Here is a 9,918-nt window from a genome sequence, read left to right as displayed (position 1 = left end):
CTGTTCAAATAAAAATTACTGGACTAGAGCCAAACACTAAAAAGTAATTGATGATAGATTTTTTCAGAACCCAGTCATCCATCAAATGTGTCACTCCTCCATAATACTTTATTGGCCTCTTTTGCATTAAAATTAAGAAATCTGGCAGAAAATAAACACTCTTGCTTTCCAGCTGGTCCTCAGAGTTCAGAAGAGTTGGGTGCAAACTGAGCTTAATTTCTCATTAGAACTAATTTGGCACTATTAAGTCTGGTCACGTCCAATAGGATGTTCCATGACCACAGATTCACAAATAATGTAGTTTACAAATTCAATGCTATAGGTCAGGTCATGTTCAATAAGAACTTGTGCAATCACAGATTCATGAATAGTGTGATGAACCAATCTGGCACTATAGGTCTGGTCACATTATACAAGAGCCTTGGTAGCAAAAATTCACAAATATTGCAGTTTATTGAAGCAATAGAAATACAAATTAGGAATTGCTGTTTACAAATGCATTAGCTGGGATAGAACTCTAACAATAACAGTAACATTGTGTTAACCTGGGTAATAATAATTAGCAATTTATACTGGTCAGAAGAAGAGGGAGGAGAGTAGCCAGTCCTCTGTTCTCAAGGCTTTTTGGGTTTTCTTCCTAAGTGAAATTTCTACCCTTCTTATATACAGTCCAATCTTATTCCCCTCCCCCTGTATTACATGTAGCAGATAAAGGTAGTGAGTTATGTAAAATAGTCATACATGTTATAGCATGTAATTAATTGAGCTTGTTAACATATGCAGAGTGTGCACTTTACAATTTAAATAACCCTTAGTCAGGCAAAAGTTAATTTTTCTTTGTTATGGTGTCCTTCAAAATTCCAGTTGTAAGACTTTGCCAGTCTGTCATTCTTCAAAGCCAAAACAGGACCATCCTCCTGTCTCCACACGACTTTCCCTTCAGTCAGTTCATCCCTTCTTGATGTTGACTATGCAGATCTCCATCTGCAAAGATAACACAGAGAGTACACAGTGTAGACCTTAGACAGTAAGACTTAGCCCTTCCCTAGTTCCTTGGTCATCATCCCACTCCTCTTCTAAAGAAAGATCTTTAAAATTCATTGTGTGCACTTAAAACAAAGTGTCTCTGTCCTGGTTTATAATGATTGTCCTTTAGAATGGATTTGTTTTGTTATTTAATTGCATTCTCTTATGCCATGCATCTTCAGATAGTTGCTGGAAATTTTTGCTGCTCTTAAACAAAGAATCTTTTGAGCTAGATCAGCTTGCATTTTCTGGGGCTGTGTTGTGCTGGTGTCTTTTCACTGACTTCAGCAGTAGAGTATTGTAGTCATAGCTTCACTAAGTAGACTGTAATAATCACTATTTGGCCCTTTCTCTATGTTGCATCTTATCAACTGATCTGTGGGAAATGCTCTTTATGTTGTTAAGGCATATGTGCTAATATAAACAATAAATTAACCTTAACTGGAGGAAGCTTTGAGACTCCTAATACAGTAACACAGCAGAAAACAGTTCATAAAATTGTATACCTACCAAATTCCATGAATAGTTTTTGTTTAAATGTTCTGCACTTATTTTCTAGACCAGCCTTTTATGACAGGTTTTGCCAAACAGATATAATGAAAAATGCTCTGTAATTTCTTAATATGAGATGGTAAGGGAGAGGTAAACATTAGGTTCATTCAATTGCATTGATAAATTTCATTTTTTCCCCTTAAGTTAGATGAACAACAGTGAACACAATTGTAGAAAGATTATTACTCTGAATTAGAGGACAGTGTGCACACATCTATTGTACTAGTTTATAGGGTCTACTAGACATAACTGTCTAATTACAGACTGCAGTATGGTTAGGAGGTCAAGACTGCTAATTGATTCATACAGAAGTGCCTTGGATTCTAATGTTTAGAATGCTATTTCATATAATAAAGTGTTAGAGCTCACAACTTGTGTCATGAGAAGAATGCAGATTCTCATGACAATGCACTGGTATCAGCATTTTAAGTAGAAAGAGCTGATGATGGAGGGACAGTTCTGGTAACAGATAGTATGTAGAAGCACACTTGAACAAAGACCGTCCATACCGCCCTCCAACACGATGTGCTTTTCCTCTGGATTCTCGAGGGAGAGGTTTGTACTTGCACGCTGTAGCACATTCTTTCACTTAGGGAATTCTACAAATTGATACAATGTTTCCAAGTGAAAAAGTTCATCACCTACTTCCCATCCTGGAAACTAAAGGCCCAAGAAAAATAGAAAAGAATTTTAGAACTACTCCACCTAGAGTAGATTATCTTAAATGCAATAACCTCAGCCCAAAGTCTGATTTGTCAAACAAGAATATTTAAATCTTTGAATCTTTTTGCTTTGAATAGCAAAGCAAAGTGAGGATCAAATAAATGTATAGCAAAAGCTTGATACTAGCTTCACCACTCACTGTCTGGCTTTGAACAATTTATTTTCAGTTTGGTTAAAGAAGTGTGAAAATACTTGCTGTAATTGGCATTACAGGGCTGTGGAATCTGTAACTTATTTATTATATTTCAGAAAGAGGCTCCAAGGTTACATACGTAAATTCAGGAACCCTACAAAGGCATGCAATTTGTGTGCCCCTTGACTTTAGCAGGGATTTCTTAGACATCTACACCTGTTCTAGTCTCACAATAACCACAGCAGTAGTGAAAAGCAGCAGTGGGAAACTGATCTGATAGTTGAAACTGAGTCTGTAAAATGCTGTAAGTATTCACTTAACTTTGAGCCCATGAGTTGTGCTATTAATTCAGGGCAGCTAATCACTACAATACTACTCAATTATGATTAAGGTCATGCCTAAATGCTTTGCTGGACTTTTAGGAGATTGTTAGGTTTATGATTTAGGTATCCTTTACAAACTTGCTGAGGTCAGATCTCCTGATTTAGGAACTCACAATCCAGCTGAAAGTGGTGGACTTAGATTTCTGTGAAAGTCATTTTGGGGAAGAGATCTCTCAGGATTTTGAGGTACTATCACTTATCTAGAAGCTGACTAATTCCTATTTAGTTATTTAAACTTTTCAAATTCTATTGTGTATGACTCATATTCTTGTAGCTCATATTTATTCATTTTATTTTTCTCAAGGGTAAAATCTATAGTGCTATAAACTACCTTGCCTCAGGCAACCGCAATGGGGCTACTACACGTTACATTTTTGAAGTTCTCTCTCCTGCTCAACACTACATTTAACATCAACTTTATCACTTCTAGTAAAGTACACAGGAAATGCACGTAAAAATGTATGCTGCATCTTCCACTTACAGAGCAGTCTCAAATTAATTGCAAGGAGCCCATTGGAGATAACAGGCACTGCTGAATAGTGAATATTGCCTTGTAGTACTGGGCTTACAACCTGGGTTTTAAAGCTGAAAAATAAGGTTTTCACTTTAAAGTAGATATTTGGGTGTTTATCTCCATAAAGACAAATCTCTGGACAGCCATAAGATTTCAAGGTGTAATTTAAAACAGTAAAAGGTAAGAAGTATAGGTTTTGGGGTAAAAACAATTCTCTGGAGTTAGCTAAGACCATTTCATGCAGTGGTCTGAAATTTACCATCACAGGTCAATATTCAAAAGATGGTTTGTTTGTACTAGAGATTGCTTTGTTTCCTATTGAATGAGTAAAGGGTGAATGTCTGTGATACAGGAATATTTTTACTGAAGAGTTGAGGATTCTTTTTATTACCGCATTAAAATATTGATCACTCAGTATGCTGTAGACAATTTCTCTTTTTTTTCTGATTAGCCTATGGGAACACATTCAATATGGCAGTTTAGTTTTTTAGAACTCTGCAGTATGGCCACAATTTGTTCCAGTCTTTTTTGGGATAAAGGGTTTTATTATTATCCTAAACAATAGAACAAGAGTTTTAACTGAGTGGATTTTTCCCTCCAATAGCAATCTCATTTGAATGTTTTTATTTATCAAAGCATTGCATGTTTACTTAAAAAAACACATTTTGTGCTCCCTAGAGAAATCCATAATGTACTCAGTAAAGGCTGAACAGAAAAAAAAAAAATGTACCCAGTGACAGAGTAAAATTCAGGAAAAACTGTTCTCTTTTTTGATAGATACATGTTGTTCAATGTTAGTGATATGAAATTTTCACCTACAGTAACACAATTCCTTTTGTAGTCATCTGAAAAACATACCTTTTATTTGATTCAAAAGATACCACTGCTGTGTATCATAATATCAAAATCTCAGATATTTAATCTGAAGAGAAGTAGAGCTTTAGAGAACCATGATCCTTTTTACCAGTGAAACTATCTGAGAAGTTACATATGACTAAGCTGGAATTAAGGCATTTTCTTAATAGCTAATTTGATAAAATCCATAAGTTTTTATATATGACTTAAGCTTTGCCTGAGTGGAAAATGGCATTGTTCATTAATGAACAGCATATCTACACATCATCTTAGGACAGGGATTGAAAAATTCTATATCTGTATGAAATTACAGAAGAAATTCAGAGAGCTAAAATTAAATCATTAGAACTGGAACATTGCCAAGATCCTTCAGTTAACTTCTCTGTTCTTTTCAGAAGCTATATATTAGATCCCATTTCTTGTCTATCTGTGCTGAACACTTTCTCTATATTTTTTTAAATGTGATTTTCTTTTCTCTTTTTTTTTATTTTTAAAGAGAATTGCAGTTTCCGTGGCTGGACATATATATGTAAAGACATGTAGGTATGCCTGGTCTTCAGTATTTAAGAAACTTGCATTTAAACAGTTCTTCTAGTGTAAAAATGCTATCACTGAAAAGTTTCCAGGTCTCTCATAGGCAAGGTGAAATGAGCAGGTCAAGACTCACATAGTTTTATATCACCTGTAAAAACATAACCTGAAGTCCTTTGCCCTCTCAGGTCCTTAGTAAAACCCTTGCTGACATTGGTGAAGGGAGGATTTCAGCATGACACTGTTGGTACTTATAATTTTAACACCAACTTTGCACGACTTGGTATTGTTCTTATATTGTCAGCTTCAAGTCTTGTCATAAAACTCTCAACTTCATTTTAAAAAAGTCTGTGCTAGCACCAAATCTACAAAATAGTGTTGGCCTCAGATCCTGCGAAAAGGTTTCATGCCCTGTGATGATGCATTTGTGCATTATGTTTTTAGACATGTACACCTTGTATCTTGCTCTCATGTTACTCTCTAAATCCATGATCAATCAGCTGAGCACTTGCACAGCTGTAACAGGAGGAGCCTCTGCTCCAAGCTTGCTGTGGCCATGGCATGCACACACACACTCTGTCTGCTTATAGTCGTCCTAAATAGACTAAGCAGTACCTCTGTAGTGGCAGATCTAGAGAAGCTGACATGATTATTCCACACAAACCTGAGACTTTCTGAAGTCAAATAGTGGCACGTTACTAAGAGAAGCAATATTTTGGACAGTTTAGGCATTTGACGCTATTTTTTTTTACATAGTTTTGTCATATTGGCTGTTGTGAACATCAACGTGGCCAAAACCATCTCCTCTGTAGGCACAGAAGCAGTCACACTGCCAACCACAACTAGAAATATAAGGGCAGAGTACCAGTAGTACATAGACATAGCACAAATTCAGCTCTGATACTGCTTTGCAAGAGTGCTGAACTGTGCTGAGCACAGTTACAAGTGGGGTTGGTATGAAAGCAAGACTCAAGGCTCATGCTCCTTTCCCTTAACCTTCTCCGCATGCTGGAGATTAGGGCACATATTCAGCATTGTGGATCTGCCAAAGTGTCTACAAATTTTTTATTGCGCAACCTTTGATTTTTTAGTTGCAGAAAGAAGTTTCCATACAACCTTCATTCTCTGAAGGAAGATGATCACAGGGCATCCGAGAAGAATCTGAATGGTGCATTTAAACAAAGGCTCTGAGAAATACTCATTCTTTTAACACTGGTAGATAACTTTTTGGCCAAAGTAATGATTTTTCAGTATCTAACATGCAAAGTATGGAAAGTAGTTACCCCTACATGAGGCTGTTCCTTCTCCCTGAGCTGAAGGTATAGGTGTTCCAGTGCAAACTGGCTATAATGAATATAACCGGCATCCTGGAAAGATTTTCCATCTTAGTACAAATTGTCTTATGAAATTTCATGGCATCAGGAAAATGTTGGTAGAATATATCTGGTGACTTTATGTTATTGCATCACTCTCTAATTTTGGCACTAGTGAGTATGAGGAGATTTTGCACCATTACTGTAAGTCCTTTCAGAAATGGAAGTTCCTTTCATCTTGACGCACTTGTGGAGCCCAGCCAGAAAAATACAAGTCCATATAGTAATGTTTTCCTCTAGCCAGTAATGAAAGCTAAGAGTGTATACAGGAATGCCATTACAAGCTCAGTTCGCTAACACAAAATAGTTGCTTCTATTTAATCCAGTTATTTGTATATGTATTTTTCCTTTTGTGACAACTGAAAGTATGTCCCTGGAGTGCAATCAGATTCCTACCATTAATATACATATCTGAAAGATGCTGAAGTTTTTAGTGTTCCTAGAGCACATACTTCACTTTTAATTGATACACATCTTAGCCATGAGAACACTCCTGGTTTCTTGTTTAGAGAACAGACAAAATGAAGAATTGAAAACTAAAGAAAAAAAGAAGCACAGATTTCTTTATACCTTATTTGAGTGAATGTGTATGGTTCTTTGATCATACCAGAAGAAAACTGTTGATGACATGTGCTGAAAAATAAAACAACATAACATATGGCTGAAAGCATATCAGCATAGTACTTCTGTTTTTACACCAATCTCTACAGAGTTTTTCTAAAGCACATTTGCTAATATTTTAGAAAATATATTGAAATGTTCAAATTTTTGCTGTTTGCTGTTATAGCAGCGTTAGTATGAATTAATTCTTTTAAGAGTCCACCCTTGTCATACAATTATTTTAACTTCTTTGACAATAAACTGCTTGCTGCATTAATTGCAGAAAGTACTCATTGCAAGCCAAAAATACATTGTATTAATTTTAAACAAAGTATATGTCCTATATCATATTCCCAGGGGTGGCTGACTACAAAAGTGCAAGACAAATTCACACACTGTGATATTCCTGCAATCTTGGAAAGGTTTATGTGCCAAGCACCACATCTTAAGCTAGTTTTTTTTCACATTCTTATGCTGAAGGTACTAATTCCTATGGAAGTGTGAAGACGTAGACTGTTCCCAGTCACTGTGGTTAAGGACGTCTTTACCTGAAGCTGAAAGACATAGCAGGGACCTCTGAACTCTGTGCACAAGATGACTCTGGTCTATGACTCAAGACTACAGGTTTTATAATTTTTATACTGTTCTCCCTAGTCTAAATAACTTAATAAATAATTATGTACTGGGTGAAGTTCACAAACATTTTATATTAACAGGCACTTTTTAGAATCTATCACCACACTAGCGACTTTCAGAGACATGGTAGCCTCCAAAAACAGAAACAAATTTAGGTGACAAGTTCATTTGGCTTTACTGTCAACTTTAAATAAAGATATGAAGTAGAATTTTTTAATATACTTAATAAAAAGTACCAATCTAAATAAGTTATATATAACTATCTGCATTTAAATTCTTACTAGGAATAACATTTATTATAATGAATTTTATTTCAGTAGAAGTATTTTATAGATTTCAGTCTTGAATTTCAGTATCGGTCTAATTTTTTAATAGGTAAATCCAATTTTATCTCCTCAGCATTTTTCAAAACATGGATGACTGGTCTTGTTGCTCTTTGCATAACAGGGAGCCCAAAGTAGCCAAACAGAATGACCCATTGGTGGCAACATGGGGAGCTAATGACATAGCCTGGAAAAGAAATAGAGCATCTCAAAGATCCATATCCTGCTCCATGGGCTCTGATGCTTTTCGTTGTTATATTTTCCATCTACGTAAACTGTAGTATTCAGGAATCATTAAAGAAGCAAGGAGATTAAAAAGAGGGAGAGTTTGCATCTTGCAATGGTAGGGCTTAACATCTGTGTATGGAGAAAACTCATCTATTTCATACTCTGAATTTTAAAAAGCCACTATACAATGACAGCTTGTACTTTTGTGCAATGCAAGAAAACTAATAATTGAAAACCTCTGAAGGGCCCATGTCATGTTTTTAATGTATTTCTGTTCAGTGTTCTGAGTAGAAATTTTGTTGTTTCTATTGGTAGAGGGTAGATTGAACTGATTACATACTGTGTTATAAATAAGTGTGTTTTGTTCCCTGAGAAATTATTCTTTCTTGAGTAAAAAGAAAAATAAACAAAGGGAAAAGGGTGCATTCTAAGGTTGCTGTTCTAGGCTTTCACATTTCAGTTCTCAGATACAATATCTTAAATATCAACCATTTTTATTTTTTGGTCCAATTTCTAAATTGTTTTAGAAGAGACTTTTCTGAGTTAATCAGTAGCTGTACAGCTGCTGGATAAGCTCTTTGTCTGCCTGAGCTACAAGGAAAGGTGGGAAAAGCATGGCCTGGATCTATTTTTACAGTCCTGTGATTTTGGGACTGGCAGAGGCCAGATTGAGTTTGGTATAAATTAGAGCCATCTAAAACTGTTCTGTCATTGCTGACTACCTGAGACTGTGGGATCACTCAGAACTGAAGGTCAGAAGGTCAGGTGTTGTGGGCCATGCTCCAGGCAGGTGCTTTAACAAATGGATAATCCTCAACAAGGCAGGTATATTCGTTTTCCAGATGGTTGTACCACTCAAACAGAGGCAAAAAAAGTCACACTCCAGGTGTGACAGCAATATTGAAAGAAATGCTCAGTTTTGCTATGAATAAACTTTCTTGAATAATAAGTAGTGTTACAGTGGCTCTCTGGAGTTCAGTGAAAGGTGCAAACCATGGAAAAATGAGCATGGTTCATGCCTTTAACTAATTAAGTTTGCATCTCTACAACTACCCTGCCACTGACATCAGAGTTAGTTTAAATCTGTCTTAACTGCATTGATAAAAATTGCAGTTGCTTCTTGTACAGTGGTGTAAATTCGGTACTGGTCAGGCAATATCCACTACCTCTACCTTTTTTTTCCCCTTTTTGCTCCATTTTTTTTTTCTTCCTTTGTGTCTAGGGCATTCTTGTCTCTTCAGCTGAAATGAGCAATTGATCTTGTTATCTATTCTGCCACTAAGAGATACATCACAAGTTGCACAGTGTCTGGTAATGGCCATATCAATTTATGTGTCAACCTTACAGTTAAATTTCACCTGCAGTCATCAGTAATTATAAGGGGGATTTCTTGACGTCTTTTCTCTTATTCAGGATTTTTAGCCTTGTTTTCTGTTTAAATAGCATCTTTATGTTGCTGGTAATGATAATGAATAAGAGAATTTTTAGAGCCCTGAAATCTCAGTGGCCTTCTAAAGGTGCATAGAACTTCAGAAAAAAATCCCCAAAACCCAAGTGCTGTGTTCCAGTGTGGAGAACAGCAATGAGTTCTTTTAATAATGCATGGTCAGGAACCAAATTAAGCCAAACGAGGAAAACGTTGTGTCTGAGAACAGTTTATGGGTAACAAAAAGACAAAATAAAAAGGACTTACCCTACTTAAGAGGGCTAGAGAAGATAGAGCAAGAAGAAAAATGGGAAAGAAGCGGGGCTGTAGAGAGAGAGGGCGAGAGGAGCAGAGGGACAGAGGGCGTTAGCCCCGGAGGTGCGGGCCGTGTCCCCGCTGAGGCGGCGCTGTGCAGCTGCCGGCCTGGGCACGGCCCCTGCGGGCGGGACACGAGGGGAGGGGATCGGGCAGGGGATCGGGCAGGAGCCCGGGCAGGGCGGCGGGACACGAGGGGAGGGGATCGGGCAGGAAGGAGCCCGGGCAGGGCGGCGGGACACGAGGGGAGGGGATCGGGCAGGAAGGAGCCCGGGCAGGGCGGCGGGACACGAGGGGAGG

General features: G+C 37.2%; 1 long non-coding RNA gene across 1 annotated transcript; it reads right to left on the bottom strand.

Annotated features, from left to right (window-relative positions):
- Positions 1-710: 710 nt before the first annotated feature.
- On the bottom strand, positions 711-9,691 carry LOC134432568 (uncharacterized). Its single transcript, XR_010031364.1, has 3 exons — positions 9,571-9,691; positions 6,661-6,723; positions 711-984 (listed from the first exon to the last, which is right to left on the bottom strand). It is a non-coding gene; the product is annotated as an uncharacterized LOC134432568 (long non-coding RNA).
- Between the last annotated feature and the right edge of the window lie 227 nt (positions 9,692-9,918).

Source organism: Melospiza melodia, chromosome Z, assembly GCF_035770615.1.
Source record: "Melospiza melodia melodia isolate bMelMel2 chromosome Z, bMelMel2.pri, whole genome shotgun sequence".
Lineage (NCBI taxonomy): Eukaryota > Metazoa > Chordata > Aves > Passeriformes > Passerellidae > Melospiza > Melospiza melodia.
Note: the sequence above shows the minus strand (reverse complement) of the source record. Positions and strands in the feature narration are given on the sequence as shown.